General features: G+C 24.4%; 1 long non-coding RNA gene across 1 annotated transcript; it reads left to right on the forward strand.

The window, feature by feature from the left end:
• The first annotated feature begins 1,673 nt into the window (after positions 1 to 1,673).
• Positions 1,674 to 3,417, forward strand: LOC131605832 (uncharacterized). Its single transcript, XR_009284695.1, has 4 exons — positions 1,674 to 1,840; positions 1,930 to 2,265; positions 3,025 to 3,081; positions 3,184 to 3,417. It is a non-coding gene; the product is annotated as an uncharacterized LOC131605832 (long non-coding RNA).
• The last annotated feature ends 14,685 nt before the right edge of the window (positions 3,418 to 18,102 follow it).

The following is an 18,102-nucleotide window of genomic DNA, read 5'->3' on the forward strand; positions in this document are numbered from 1 at the left end:
TAATATATTTTTAAGCTTTTTAAAAATTATGTAATATTTTAAGATATGTTAGAACTTTTGTGTCTGACAAATATCTAAAAGTTAAGAATTGGAATCAGAAATTTGATCTAATCCTTAAATCAAAAGATGAAGTCGAATTCGTGCGATTTGAAAATATAAGTTCTACTATGACCAACCAAGCTAATCAAATTATTTGCTCGTATGCGTTTTTATATTTACATATAATCATCAACCTTTAATTTAAAAATAGGATAAAAAAATAAAATTAAAATTTAAGGTTAGTTCTTCAGTTTTTTATTAGGGGTCTATTTTTCTTATTTGCCCCGGGCCTCTAAAATGTCAGGACCGGTCCTGGTCCCCATGTCAGCCCATGCGTGTCTTTTACAAATATATCACTGCAAGGTGTATGCCTGATTAACTATAGTTCTAGTGAAAGATCCTTGGTGTAAGAAATGGAGGCCAACAGTTTTATTAGAACTTGCCCTTTGATGAAACATTAAGTATGACTAAATCGTGAAACCCAATCAAACATATTCTTAAAGTATACGTAGTCAAGCTTTATTAAGAAGTATGGTAGAATTAAAGCATCAATATTATTATATAGATATATTGATGATCACATCTCACGAATCATGGGTAAATAGTTATCAAGTCTTCATATATGTATAACTATTTGGAGTAATATTTATATAGGATTAACTCGCCATGAGAATAGCACATATAATATTATGTAAGTTACATAAGTTGTTCTCATGGTAATAGTGGTGCATACTACCCTTCGACATGAAACTACTATGGATCTTAAATATGGAGTAAAGTACTTTATTGTCGTTCAAATGTTGTTTGTAATAGGATGACCATATATATGGTTGATGTATACATTCATGATGAGGGACATGAGTGATCTAGATTGAATTTTTCCATCCTACATAATATGATAAATGTCTAAGGGTCTGATGGCAGTCCTTTTGTTTTTAGTATTTAATACATTCCCCTTTTGTAGGCTTTTAATAAAGATTTTGTAGACTCGTGAAGAAAACTAAACCAAATCGAAATCATCCTCTAACTAAACAAATCTCATAGTATTTTACTATCAAAGTTACGGCGAATAAGTGGGGATAGGACTAGCACATGAAGAACACAAGAAAATATGAAAAACACGACAAGAGATAGTGAAAAATGAATTGCCTACACAACACAACAACAATATCAAGCTTCAAGTAGGAAACATGTCACTTTAAATATCACATCAAAGCAATTGAAACATTCTATCAAATTACCAAAATAGAGGAATCGAGCAATAACGATGCAATTAAGTAGAGGTTCGGCATGGGCAACCATTTTCAAAAAAAATTCTATAAAATTGTAAAACATGTTTTGTCTTCAGGGTTAGGATTTTTCAAGAATCTAAGGCATATTTTATAATATTTTAAGAATAATAACTTATCTATCATATAAGAAAATTTAATCTTCTTGAAATTCCTATTTTGTCCTTCTGCTCTGTTACATTGCCACATGGATGGCTTCATAGAACTCCAACCTTTTTTTGCTTTTTAACCACTTGCTTATATTGTTTACTATTTCTTCTACTTGATAAACAAAATAAAAAATATTCTTAATATCTTTTCTTTTTGTCTTTCCCTTTTCACGTTCTTATTTCTTTCTCTTTCTACTTTCTCTTCTCTCTTCTGGTTTCACATTGATGTCTATTTTCTCTTTCTCTTTGGTTTTTTGGTTTATGAACTATTATCATGTGTTGTTTCAGATCTTGCAGCAACATTGCTTGAATGCAAAGAAAATATGCAATAAAAGGTGCAGATGAAGTAATCGATGAACAACGGTATCTTTAATTTGAAAGTTATTCATAAATATTATTTTAGATTTAAGTATTTTGGGATATGAGTTGCTTAGATAAATTATTTCTTGCAGACCCTTCAACTTTTTGTATTTTCTACCACCTATGTTGTTCAAATTACTCTAAATGTTGAAGGATGCAAATGTTAGAGCTCGAATCTGTAACACATGTTTCAGATCTACAAGGTTAGAGTTTGAATCTTCCGTGCATGTTTCAGATCTACAAGGTTAGAGTTTCAATCCTTCGTGCGTGTTTTAGTTCTACGAGTTTAGATCTCTAATCCGCCGTGCATGTTACAGATCTATAAGATTATATTTTAATTAACTTTTTTTATTCAAGATTTTATTTATTTTTCTTATTGTTTCTTTCAGGTTCTCTAATCTTTCACATCTCCATGCTCTAAATGGAAGGTTTATATTTTGTTTTTGTTTTTATTTGTCTTCTTCCTTCTTATTTTTTGTTACTAACATTTAATCTTATTCTTTTTTATTTCATATTTCAGTTACTGCTTTATAGATCTATTATGTTTAACCGGATTGAAGCTGATATATTTTCTAAGTTTATTTGTTAATACTTGATTTTGAATCATTTTATCTATCATATAAGAAAAGTCTACCATTTCCTCATCTCTTAGCTATGCCACATCAGCCTCTCTTCTCACAAAATTCCACATCATTCCTTTCCCATTGAAGGATTGAACTTTAAACCTCCAACCTCTCATGATCTCGCAGTTACAAATTATTTACTTTCTCTGGCCATTCACATTCACAACTGCTTACAGCACTAATGACCTCATATAATGCTTCTGCCTTCCAAGCCCCTTCTGCCTTCCAAGCCCCCCACCTTCCACGTTCCAAAACACTTTTATCATTACTATATATAACCATCATAGTTTCACAGTATCTATCATGTTCATCAAACCTAATCGTGGGAAATTTTGGTTTATACTATTTTTGCAATTACAGCCATTCCCACGACTATTCATGTGGAAAATTTTGGTTTATACTATTTTTGCAATTACATCCATTCCCACGACTATTCATGGACAAACCGGAATTTAACATTTTTTTCTTTCTTTTCTTGATAGAAAATATCTTTCATGTTATTTGCAAGTTGAATTTGTAGTGTATCATTCTGAAGTACTAATTGGCGTTTCATGTTATTTGCAGGTTGAATTTGTAATGTATCATTCTGAAGTACCAATTGGCGTCACTACATAGTATATGGTTCGTTTTTTACATGGGTTGTTTCCAATCCCTATTTTCTATTTTTTTAGTAACAATTTAAATATTGTCCTAATATGTGTTTTGGATTTTTTTCTGGTGCAGACAGTAGAAAACATCGTCTATACGATTCGTTTGAAATAAATATTCTTTTTTGACTATCCCGAAAGTTTGAGCTGTAGAAGTAGAAATCAAGTTGGCTGGTGTCAATATACAATGGAGAATCTGCTTGAAATTACTAGGTTATGCTTGCGCAAGTTTTGTCAAAAATGTAGATATTATACTATGTAAATAACATGATATTTTATATTAATTCATAGAATGAACTTTAATTTTTTATATTTTAAGTGCAAATATTAATAAATAAATCTTAATTGATTGATTTTATGTTTGAGTGATATTTATATTAAATCTTAGTAATTATAGAAATTGTAGATATTATAATATGTAAATAAGATAATATTTTATATTAATTCATAGAACTAAAGAATATTTTAGTTAGGTCAAATTAAGAAATTAAGGTTATCAATATATACAAAGTTAGTTTTATAAAATATTATTGATATTTATTTATTATAAGGTCGAACAAAACAAAAAATAAAGATAAAATATTACAAATTAAAAATGTATACATAAATTTGAAATTTATAAGAAAATAGAATCAAAGAGTAAAGAAAAAACATTATATTTGTTTAGGTAAATAAAGAGTTTTAAAATGAAAAGACATAAATCATTTACCTATAAAAAAAATTAAATATCATAATCATTTTACTTGATTGCAACTTTAATTTTTGATTTAATCTGATTGCAACTTGATTACAATTTTTAACTTCTTATCCATAATAATCCAAGCATTATGGTCGATTTGAACGTGATTTTAAAGAATGGTTTGTTGAAATAATGAAGCACCACACCTATTTTCTTGATATGAAAATAATTGGTATATTATTGCAAATTTTAATAAATAAATTTCATTGATTAATTGATTTTATCTTTGAGTGATATTTATATTAAATCTTAGTAGCTATAAAAATCATAGATATTATAATATATAAATAACATAATATTGTATATTAATTCATATAACTAAAGAATATTTTAGTTAGGTCAAATTAAAAAAATTAAGTTTATCAATATATATATATATATATATATATATATAATTTATAAAGTTAGTTTTATAAAATATTATTGATATTTATTTATTCTAAGGTCGAACAAAAAAAATAAATATAGAATATAATAAAATATTACAAATTCAAAACATATACATAATTGTGAAATGTATAAGAAAATAGAATCAAAGAATAAAGAAAAAAACAGTATATTTTTTTAGGTAAATAAAGAGTTTAGAATGAAAAGACATAAATCATTTACTTATAAAAAAGTTAAATATCATAATTATCTTTAGTAATCATTGATCGATTGATTGCAACTTTTAATTTATGATTTAATGCATGTGATTGCAACTTTTGATTTCTTATTCTTTTAGTACTTACCATATGTATATTTAAATTATTAGATTTGAGAAAATATTGTACTTTTATATCTTACAAAATTATATTGTTTTTACAATATTGTATGATTTACCTAAAAATAATATAATTTTGAGTAAATATCATACTTTTGTATGATTTACCTAAAATTATCTAACTTTGTAAGATATAAAAGCCTTTTTAACGACCCATACCTTAAAATCAGTACGTTAGGAATAATTTAATTGATATAGAATCAATACATTAAAATCATATCAATTACTTACCAATATCTTAATTGGTATAAAATAAATACGTTACAAATATATTTAGTACTCCAATTATATTGGTGTTGCATCACCAAAAATTGAGTGAATCATATTATCATTAAAAATTAATAAATATAATTTATCTCACTTGATTTCCTTCAAAATTATTTAATAGAAACTTTCCAAAATAATGAATTTATCAACATAATTTTGAAACCAAATTTCATATGGTTAGAAGATTCTTAACCTCTCATTTAACAAAAGGATAAATATTATTAGATACATATTTTAATAAAATGTTTTAGGCATATCATTGCTTTTATATATTGTATGGAGTTTTTTGATAAAAAATTCATAGATATTATTATAAAAATAAAGTATATTTTCAAAATATTTAAAATACAACATGTGCCATCGTCATTCTCTGTATAGAAAAACTAACTACTATTTTCTATTTTCACTTTAATAAGATTTCTTACTAATACTACTAAATTATTTAAAATATAAAATATGAAAGTTATATATATATATATATAAATGAAATTTTTTAGAGATTATTAAATAAAATAAATATATTAGATCTATTGACTTTTTAAAAAAAAATATATTTAAAAATAACTATGGGTGTTAATAAGCATAAGTAATCGAATGAAACATAAGTATTGTATGAATAAATAGTAATAGAATGAAACATAAGTAATGTATGAATAAGTAGTAATAGAATGAAACATAAGTAATATATGAGTAAATAATATCAAAATTGTATGATATTTTTTATTAATCATACAATTTGTTTGTCATTTATAAAATTTAAAATTTAATTGAACAAGTTCATCAATAATCAATATATATATTTATCTATATATAATATAATATAATTGAAATATTACCATTAAAACTTTAATGGGTCAATTCTATCCAAATACAAAATAATATATTACGGATACACACGGGTAATTATATGGTACACATATGGTACTGATATTAAAACATTTAATTAAATGTAATAACGAGAATAAGTTTACAATTGATTTAAATAGTTGGCTTAATTGCAACTTTGGTCCCCCTATTTTGTCTTTTTCTCGATTTTAGTCCCCCATTTTTAAAACCACGATTTTGGTCCCTTTTTGAGTTTTCTAATGAAAAGAGACAGGAATAGGGACTAATTTTGCAAAAAAAACAAAATAGAGGGACGAAAATTGCACAGAAAACTTAAAAAATGGACTAAAATAGTGATTTTTAAAATAGAGATATCAAAATCAAGAAAAAGACAAAATAGGAGGATTAAAGTTGCAATTAAGCCTAAATAGTTTTATAAATAATTCCTAAACAAAAATATTTATATATAGGAATAATTAACTATTGATTCAAATATTTTATATATGGAATAATATATTTGATTTGTAAATTGAGTTTAATCAATTATATTAAATATTTATTATTAATAGTATTATATAATTTGATAGAATATTTCTTTATTATAATTTGTCAATTTAAGATTTTTGTTATTATAAAAAATTTAATTATCATCAAATATTTTTAAACAATGTTAAATTAATTTATTTTTGTTTCAAAAATATCATCAAAATATTGAATATTAATAGAAACATGAAGTTACTGATAAAAAAATTGAATATTAACAGGAACATGTAGTTATTAATCAAAATATTGAATATTAATAGAATTTTTTTTAATATTAATGGGTACATGAAGTTACTAATCAAAATATTGAATATTAAAGATAATATTAAATTGCTGATCAAAATATTAAATGTATTGAATATTAACGGAAACATGAAGTTACTGATAAAAAATGGCATGTTAACGAGAGCATAAAGTTACTGATCAAAATATTGAATATTAACGAAAACACGAAGTTATTGATCAAACTATTGAATATTAACGGGAAAACAAAGTTATTGATCAAACTATATTGAATATTAACGGGAAAACAAAGTTATTGATCAAACTATATTGAATATTAACGGGAACATGAAGTTATTAATCAAAATATTGAATATTAACGAGAACATGAAGTTAGTAATCAAAATATTGAATATTAACGTGAGTATTAAATTACAGAGCAAAGTATATAATATTAACGGGAACATGGAGTTACTGCTAAAAATATTGAATAATAACGGAAACATGGCGTTATTAATCAAACTATTGAATATTAACAGGAACAAATTTGAAACATTAACAGAAACACGAAGTTAGTGATAAAAAATAATGAATATTAATGGGAACTTGAAGTTATTGATCAAAATATTAAATTTTAACGGGAACATGAAGTTACTGAACAAAATATTGAATATCAACGAAAACACGAAGTTACTGATCAAAATATTAAATATTAAGGGGAACATGAAGTTACTGGTCAAAATATTGAATATTAATGGGAAATGAAGTTTATTGATCAAAATATTGAATATTAGTGGGAACACGGAGTTACTGATCAAAATATTGAATATTAACGGAAGCACGGAGTTATTGATTAAAATATTAAATATTAACGGGAGCACAAAGTTAATGATCAAAATTTTGAATATTATCGAAAACATTAAGTTACTATCCGAATTTTAAAAATTAACAGGAACAAATTTTGAATATTAACGGGAATACAAAGTTACTAATCAAAATAATAAATGTTGACGGGAACACGGAGTTATTGACAAAATATTGAATATTAACAGAAACATTAAGTTACTGATAATTTTTTTGAATATTAACAGAAACGAATTTGGAATATTAACGGGAACACGAACTTATTGATCAAAATAATGAATATTAACGGGAACAAGGAGTTACTGATCAAAATAATGAATATTAACAAGAACATGAAGTTACTGATCAAAATTTTGAAAATTAACGGGAAGAAATTTGAAATATTAACGGGAATACGAAGTTACTTATCAAAATAATGAATATTAACGGGAACATGAAGTAACTGGTCAAAGTATTTTTCTATTAATTATGCATTTTGAATGAATCATTATTATAAATGGAGTTTGTAGTGGTTTCTCATTGGCCTACAAGACAGAGCTGATAGTTTGAGATTGGGCTGATAGTTTGTAGTTATAATTGAGCCAAAATAATTAATTTTCTCCTTAGCTAGCAAAAAAATAATCGATTCTCCTTAGCTGATAGTTTGAGATTGGGCTAATAATTATCACTAATTGAATTATATAATTTGATTGAATATTTCTTCATTATAATTCGTGAATTTGCGATTTTAAAATTTTTCCTTCATTATAATTTGTTAAATAAAATATTACTATTTTTATAACTTTTTCAATTTTACCCAAAACTTAATCTTTTACTAATATCTTTTATTTTTCTCAATCACAATGCACGAAAACGACGGGTACCCGTGCGAACGCACGGGTAAGACACTAGTTTATCTTAAAGCAAGTTTTGAATATAATTATAATCAAAATAATGTTATTCTAATGTGTCAATAATATGTCTCATTTAACTCTATTTAATTTCTATTTGTTTCATAATTTATTCTAATTTTTATTTATTTATAATTTTTAGATTGGTAAAATTATTGAAGGGAAACCATTATCATTTAAATTTATTCTAATCAGTATTTAATTTTTCTGAAAGTGAAATAAGTTTAAAAAATGGATATATATCTTTTTAAGTGTAAAAAAATTTATAAAAAGAGATAATTAATGTCTTGGTTGTATCAAAGAAAATCTATGGAACAGACTATCTAATAGGTCTTAGTATAGTGTATTGTTTATCGCAAGCCAAAGTCACATCAACTACATCTATCTCCATGTCTTTTTCCTTTTCATCATCACATAGGTCTTTTAATGTTATAAAAACTGTCAAAATATGTATATTTTATTTGATGTTACATATCTAAAATAAATAATAATTACAATAATAATTAATAATATTCACAATATCATAATATATCACAATATTATAATAAATTATTACAATGTTTGACACTAAAACATATCTACATTCAATATTATCATTTTTATATTGCTTTTTTAAAATAAAATTAAACGGAGGGAGCAATATATTTATTGATTTAGCATGAAATCAAATAAAAGTCATAAAAATATAATAAAACATTTATAGCAAACTTTAACAAAGTTAATACAATATACACATATCACATTTTTAAGTAATTACCATCTTTAAAATTGAGATTCATTTTTGAATATATGTTCCAAAAAGAGATAATTATTGTCTTGGTTCAATCAAATAAGGTCTATATAATAGACTATAGGATAGGTTTTAGTGTACTATGATGTGTATGACAAGCCAAAGTCATGTCTATGGAGTACATACCTATCTCTATAGCTTTTCATGTTATAAGAAACTACTATTAAATAAGTACATTTATTTTTTATTTTTAAAAATAACAAGAACAAAGTTTCAAATATGCTCTTTTATCTCTTACAAATTACTACATATTCAAAGCATATCAATCCAAAATAAATGTTCAACTTCATGTTCCAATATGAATAAAAGAACATAATTATAATTAAATATAATAAATTTGTTATTAAAGCTATTCATTTCAACATAAGGATAAACTTTCAACTCATATTTATATTATTGATTTGAAGTTTCAAGAAATAATTGTTGCAAAAACTGATTAACAATTGAATCCACCAATATCTTTATTAAAATAATTTGATATTTGTATCAGCATTTAATTTTTATTTAAGATAGTTATTTATTTTCAAAAAAAAAAATTATAATCTATATCTATCACCGTTCACCAGTTGTTTTGTTTCAACGTAACAAATAAATTTGAAGTAGGATTAACTTCAAAGTAAATATTTTTTTTAAAAAATGTTAAATTTCCTAATTCAAAATATTTGTATTGATAAATAGTATTAAATATGAGACACATATTTATTATTATTTAAAAAATATATCTACAAAAATTTCATTTTATAGATAAATAGATAAATATTCATTTTCACTAATTATTGGAAAAAAATGGTTTTTCAAGTATAAATAGCATGTCATTAATTTAAATATAAATTTTTTTTTTTTGTTTTTGATAGATTTAATTAGCTATAATAACAAATATACAAGTTGTTACTAACCCTTTTCTAAATAAAATTGTAGTCATAATCCCTATATGTAACTAGCCATTAAATTGTTGATGAAATAGATACTCTATCAATAAACAATCAAAGAATGTAAACACTTTGTTATATCTCAATTATCTAATTATAACTTTTGTTTTTTTTTGTTTTTAATATTTCTCAATAAATTTTCTCTTCATACATTTTTTTAAATTAAAAAAATCTTTTTTCACATGTTTAAACTTTTCCTCGCAGTTAAACATACCTCATCACTAATAGTGTGAACTCACGGTATCCACCAATATTTGAATACACTTTAAATTATTTTTTTTTACAATTTGCAATTTCATTTATTTTTTGGACTTTTTTACTATTCTTTATTTTATTTTCATTTTTCGTCTAATTTTTTTTTCTATATTCAACATTTTTTTCAATCAAATTCCATTTTTTATTTTATTTTTTATACACAATTAATAAATACTACCAATATATTTTTAAAAACAACAAAAAATCTACTTTTGATCAAAATAATTTTAAACTTGAAAAATTAATTTCTTGCGATATCAATGATTGTACAAATTACTATTCAAATCTGTAAGAAAAATGCGCGTGGCAAACCAAAATGCACGGGTTTATTACTAGTGATAGATATATTTATATATAATTTTGTTGAAAATAAAAAATGTTATAAAAAGAGATAATTAATGTCTTGGTTGTATCAAAGAAAATATATAGAATAGACTATATAATAGGTCTTAGTATTGTGTGTCGTTTATTGCAAGGCAAAGTCACATCAACTACATCTATCTGTATACCTTTTTCTTTTTCATCATCACTTAGGTCTTTCAATGTTATAAAAGACTTTCAAAATATTTTTTTTATTTGATGTTACATATTCAAAATAAATAATAATTACAATAATAATTAATAATATTCAATATGTTGTTTTATACCATTTATAATATATTAATTCATTGATAAGATGTTAGTATTATTTTATACTATTTATAATATCCAATAATAATTAATAATATTTGTATAATTGATGAAAATATAAAAATTACACATGACATATATACTTAAATTTGTTTATAAAAATATATGTGATTTTAGTCATATATACTTAAATAGGTTTTTCTTAGGTATATAGTAAAAGTTACATTTTAGTGCCTCAAAAAATATTTCGTTATCCAACTTAGTCCATTCCTTTAACTTATAAATTTAAATATCTAAGATGGAGTGATATTAATGAGTGTATATCATGGACCCTATTTTTTTTTTAAATTAACCATTTCATCTGATTAAAAAATATCTAACGGTTAAAAATTGAAAATCTATTAAATTTAACAAATAATCCCCAACGCCTAATATTTTTTACATTTATTCATCTTCTTCCTTCTTTTCCTTCATCATCTTCATCATCACTTTAAATATATTCATAGCAAAACCCAGAAAAAATTAAAATAAACCCAAAAATAATAATAATTGAACTCAAAATTTTAAAACACCACCCGTAAACAATCATCATTGAAACATCCAAGAATAGTGAAATTACCACATAAACACCACACATGCATTTACATTTTGTTTTTATGCTCGTAAAAATTTAACTTAAGGATAAAGGGCCCAACAATTTCAAAGCAGCACCACCATAGACTGAAAAAAACAATTATGAGAACAAAAACATATATGAGAATCAAAAAAGAGCATTGTATAACTATTTATAAAAATTCAAGTGTTCACAAGACATAATAGTTAAACTATTAAAGCGTAAACATGTAAGTAAACAATGTGGTTCTAAAAACAAAAGCTGCTAGATGATGGAGCACACTTCTCTAAATCCAAACTTCATAGTCCATAGATCCAAATCATTATCAAAATTAGAACCAAATCTCTAAAATCCCTAAATTTGTTAAGACTGAAAAGCCTCAATAAAAATTCCTAGAAAAATCTACAGATAAAATAAGAAATTAAAAATAAAATCAAAATAAGAAAGAAAAACAGAAAAAAAATAGAGACGAAATTGAGAGAATAGTTGTGAGGGAAGAAGATGGTTTCAATGGTAAAAAAATTGAGAACAACCATGGTGGATTAGAAGGAAAGTGAAGATGAAAGTTGTCTCTTGAGGTCCAGTAAAATTTGTGTGGTTGGAAAAAATGTGATTCGACTCATCTACAATATAAGAAAGTTCAATGCTCTGGAAAGGACCGAAATGCCCCTTTGCTTTGTTGCTAAGCCACATGGCTACCTTCTTTGCATTCCTTTCCTTCTTACTTTTCCTATCTGTCTTCAACATCTCAATCTCTACTTTTTGAAATTTTGCTTTTTGGAACAAACCAAAATCTTTTCTCATTGCTATCTTTCTTGAAAACACAACTATGTTTATACCTTTACTCAACATGTCTAATCATTTTAAAACCTAAAATCTCAAACAACTCTCTTTCTCTGTTATCTTCATCTTCCACCTTCCTCCCTCCTCCTTCCTTCAATATCTACAATATAAGAAAGTTCAATGCTCTGGAAAGGACCGAAATGCCCCTTTGCTTTGTTGCTAAGCCACGTGGCTACCTTCTTTGCATTCCTTTCCTTCTTACTTTTCCTATCTGTCTTCAACATCTCAATCTCTACTTTTTGAAATTTTGCTTTTTGGAACAAACCAAAATCTTTTCTCATTGCTATCTTTCTTGAAAACACAACTATGTTTATACCTTTACTCAACATGTCTAATCATTTTAAAACCTAAAATCTCAAACAACTCTCTTTCTCTGTTATCTTCATCTTCCACCTTCCTCCCTCCTCCTTCCTTTAATATCTTCGCCTTCCACCTTCTACCATATTCCAACCTATTATTTCTCTTTCTTTTCCATGTTCTTTGTCTCTCTCTTTTCTCTTTTCTCTAATTCTTTTACTTTCTCATTCATCTTCAACCTAAATCCATATCTTTATTTACTTTTTTTTAATATCTTTATTATTTTTCTCCTTTTCACCTTCTTTTTAACATATTTTCCTCTTTTATTTTTCAGGTTGTGGTTAGATCTGACAATATGAAGAAGGAAAAGATTATCAAACAACTTCAACAATATAGGTAAAAATTCACTATCTTTGACTCTCTACTCAGACCTACGAAATTATGGCGGTGGCTATGGCGTTTTCGGCGATAGACGATTTCACAGTGGTAGACTATACTAGCGGCAACACGCGGGTGTGGTGGTGGTTGGATTCGAAATGGTATTTGTGTGACTTTTTTATTTTAGGTTTTGTTATTAACTTATTCTCCCTTAAACCTTAAGTTTAGTTTTCTTATAAGAGAAAAAATGCTATAATAACATATTTTCTTTATTTGATATCATGTACTAGCATTCTATGTTTTCCTGTGCATACAGTTTGACAACTCATATCAACAAAAATATATTTTCCTGTTTTTTTTCTTTCAAAATTCTACTATAGTTAAATCCTAACCATGTGTTTGCTATAGAAACCTTAAAAAAGAGAAGATATAATTTCTTATAAGAAGAATTTAAAATAAATTTATTTTTCAATATGAATTTAAAATATTTGTTCATTTTAATTCAATGATTTTTTTTTTAAATTTATATTCTTTATTCAATTATAATTCAAATCAACATACATATTTGTTTTATTTTTTAAAATTATTTTTAAGGTAAGTTTTTATCAATTTATTTTAAATTTTTTTAATATTTTTTAATATAACTTTTTTTCTACAATATGTTGCTACGTGTAAGCCTTCTCCTTTCAACTTTGATTTGTTAATTTCTTATTCTTTCTTAACTTTTTTTTCTTTATCCCCTCACATTAAATGCTTGGTTACCTACTCTTACTTTTGCATTATTCCAATGTATATTTTATTTTTAGATTTCAAAAGTTTGAAATGTTTAATCAAAATTCTACTTTTCTATCTTCATTGTAATATTCATTTATTTGGTTTTTACTCGGAAACTAGCAAGAGACCCGTGCGTTCGCACGGGTCGCGCAAATGTAATTATAAATAATAAATAAATATATGGTTAATAAAAGTATACAAAATATATATAAATTAAGTAGTCTCGTTCAGTCAAAAATGAATGTTTTAGTAAAAAGAATAAATGAAATAATTAATTAGTCATTTATCTGTGCGTTTACATGGACTGCACAATGTCGTTATCAATAATAAATAAATATAGTATAGTGATGGTTAAGAAACGTATAAAAAATATATAAATTAAGTAATCTCGACTCGTAGGAAATATATAGTTTAGTAGAAAAATTAATAAAATAATTAAGTTGTCATCTATGCGTGTGTTCGTACGGATCGCACAATATTTGATGGTTTAAAAAATATAATATTTGAAATTCTGAATGTCATATAAACATTAATTTAATCGACCCGTGCGTTTGTTAGGGCTACGCAATATTAATATCGGCACATTAGAAATGTATATTTTAATAGAAAAAATAAATGAAATAATTAAGTTGTCATCCACCCGTGCATTAACACGTGTTGTACAATATCGTTATAAATAGTAAATAAATATAGTACAGTGAAGGTTAAGAAATATATATATAAAAAATATACAAATTAAATAGTCTCGGCCTGTTGGAAATGTATATTTTAGTAAAAAATAAATGAAATAATTAAATTTTCATCTACTCGTGTGTTTACACGGTTCGCACATTATCGTTATAAATAGTAAATAAATATATTATAGTGATGAAATAAATAAAATGAAATAAATTGAATCAAAAGAATGACAACTTTGCATATGTATATAATTGTGTGTAATTCAAATTACAATCATTCATAACCTCATAGTAAAGAAGACAACATTGATTAGTAATTTTCCTTAATAAACTGGTATAGGCACAAAAACCATAAAGTGACTATATTCTGCACAATAAAAAACATAAGGTGTAGAATTTAATTTAAAGTATAATCAAAAGACATAGAATGATTTAACTTCCAATTAAATAAGGATTTTTCTAACCTATACAACATTGCATAGGATAAGAGACAATTAATACACCATTTTTTAAATATAAATTAGCATATTAATTATTATTTATGTTGATCTATTAATTGGGTAGGAGAGAAAATATAAAATATTATTTTTTAAAAGAAAAATAATTAATATAATAATTTATATGGAAGGAAATAATAATATATTAGTTGTCCTTATCCTATTCAATGTTGCATAGGTTAGAAAAACCCATTAATAAATAATAATCAAATATCATGAAGTGTGATTTGTGTTATAATAATCATTAATGTTTCAATTTTCAAAACTAAAACAATAATTAATATTTTTTTAATAGTAATTTATTAGATAATTATTGTCTATTTAAATTTGAAACTTAAATTTGATTTTAAAATATCATAATACTGAGAGATAGTCATTTTAAAAAAACATAAAAATAATGTATCAAACTATTAGAATGCAAAGATTTTGTTCTTGTTTTAAATAAATTTATAAAAACAATTTTATTTTATTTTTTTTTATGGAAAAAACAACTTTATTTATATTACTGAAACATCAACTTCTTTTTGAAAAGAAAATACTCATAAAAATAAAAGTCAAATCTTAAGTACTTTTGTAGGAGCGATTAAAAAATATAATGAGAATAAAATATTAAAGTAGGTTTTAGGTTATCTTTGAAAATATAAAATAAGTTATAATTAATTGAAATAGTCACATTTTTTTTTACTATTTTTTAAATCTTATGATTTTATGAATTGGAATCTTATGATTTTATGGATTAAAAAGTTACACTGAACCTTATATATTTTGGAATGCAGGAATGCCCAAAGTTTTTACAGAGAAATTTATTGCTTATAAATCGTTACTTATATATTTTGAAATGCTTTGAATGATTTACTATTCTTGTATTTCATTTTATACATTATTTATTTACTATATTTTGATTTTTAATTATATATATATATATATATATATATATATATATATGTATAATATTTTTTCTAATTTTAAATACAATAATTTTTATTTAGAATTGTTTGTATATACCAAATATAATTAGCAATTAAAAATAAAAAAACCATCGACGTTGAAGTAACGTATTTATTATGCAAAGCATTAAAAACAAAAAACCATTAAAAACAAATTTTTGTAACCCCGATTCACATATCCAAAAAAACGCAGAGGAAAAGAGAATGCAGAATGGTCGTATATTTAGGTTTATAGAAAGGTAAATAATCACCACTGAGATAAAAAAAATTGTTATATTTTTAATGTATCATAATTCAGAAAGAAATGATAAGTGAGGTAAGGATGTATAAAAAATTACGGTAATAGGAAGAGACATATATAATATAATGGAATAAAAAAATAAATGAAATAATTAATGCACTAATGACTATACATAATTTAAATATGGTTAAAGTCGATATAAATATTAAATAAATATTATATATTTATGGTTAAGAAATATATATAAAATTATATACGAATTAAGAGAGAGAAAAATATCTTAAAATACGTCTGCCATATAAATATTAATTTAATTTATTAGGTTATATTAGTTGTTAGGATATACACAGAAATTATGTTGAGTAATATATGAGTATATGATGTAGTACACTTCACACAGAATCTTGAGATATATGTGTCCGCTGCTTTTTTCCATTTATAAAAATATGTGTAACTCATTCTATAAAAATAATTGTAGTTAAATTTTTTCCGATTATAAAAATATTTGTAAAGTATTCCCGTTTATAAAAATAATTGTATCAACGGTAGATTTTTTAACGTTTATAAAAATATTTATAACTTATTTCCAAAAATTATTTCAATTTATATAATTGAATTAATTAATTAATATTTTAAATGTATTCCGTAAAATTAAAGAAAGTTTCTCAACCAACTCCATAGACCTCTTAAACACCACACATAATTTCATTTTTACCCCTAGCTTTCATAGATGCACATTCGGAAACACTCCATATTTTGAAAAAATTTGGTTTTTTTCGTAGATGCATATATGGAAGCGTATAAAACATAGTGAAACCTGAGATTTTTCTAATTAATTGGAAAAATCTCAAGTTCCGTAGATGCATCTACGGAACACTCTATTTGCAAAAACTCATGAAACATCAATTAATTGAGAAACCTTTTTGTAGATGTAATCATGAAAGATTTTTTCCAATTAATTGAGAATTTGAGATTTTCTCAATTAATTTTTAATTTAATTGGAGATTTTTCAAATTAATTGAGAAAATACCAAATTAATTAAGGTATCTACGGAACATTCTGATTTTACCAATTAATTGAGAAAATCTCAAGTTTCACTATGTTTTCTTAGATATATCTACGGAAAAATACCAATCGTTAGTTGGTCCAGTGGTGATATATCTACGGAAAAAATACCAATCGTTAGTTGGTCCAGTGGTGATTGGCGCTGGACTTGGTAGGGAGAACCACTGTTCGATCCCCCGCAACTGCGATCGGGAGGGGGATGGAACCACTTGATGCCAGAACTCGCCCCCGAACCGGACTAAACCGGTGGTATAAAGCCAAAAAAAAAAATCAATTTTTTTTAAAAAAAAATGTGCTTCTGAAGATACATCTACGGAAGCACGAAAACAAAATGGACAATTCAGTTGTGCGTAAGAAAGGCGTGAGGTTCATTGAAAAGTTCTCAAATTAAATAAGAGTATTATTAATTAAATAATAATTAAAGTTGTCGTATAAAACTCTAAATTATATATAAATTAAAGTATATTGTTTATGAAATGACAACTAAAAATAGTTTAATAAATATTTAGATACATAGTTTAAAAATAGGTTAATCAATATTTATTGATACATGATAAATAAAAGTATTTTTCTCTACTTCTTTCTCACTTATTTCTTCTATTTCAAACACACTCTAAATGATTTTAATTTCTCTCTCACTTATTTCTTCTATTCCAAACTCATCATAAGTGATTTCAATAAACGCATTTTTTTCCTTTTAAAAAATATATAATTTTAAAAATATAAATTTTTTAATATTATTTTGGGATGATAAAAACTGAAATAATAAGCCCACTCATTTTTAAAACCTAATAATATTGTTGTGTAAATATAGTAAATTATAATAGTGTTCAATAATAAATGTTGAATTTTATAATTATGATTATTCAATACATACTATTAACCTTGCAATACTATCACATCTCTCATAAATTTCAAATATAACCAATGTTTGGAATATTAATCA

This window comes from Vicia villosa, linkage group LG1 (assembly GCF_029867415.1).
Source record: "Vicia villosa cultivar HV-30 ecotype Madison, WI linkage group LG1, Vvil1.0, whole genome shotgun sequence".
In the NCBI taxonomy this organism is placed as follows: Eukaryota; Viridiplantae; Streptophyta; class Magnoliopsida; order Fabales; family Fabaceae; genus Vicia; species Vicia villosa.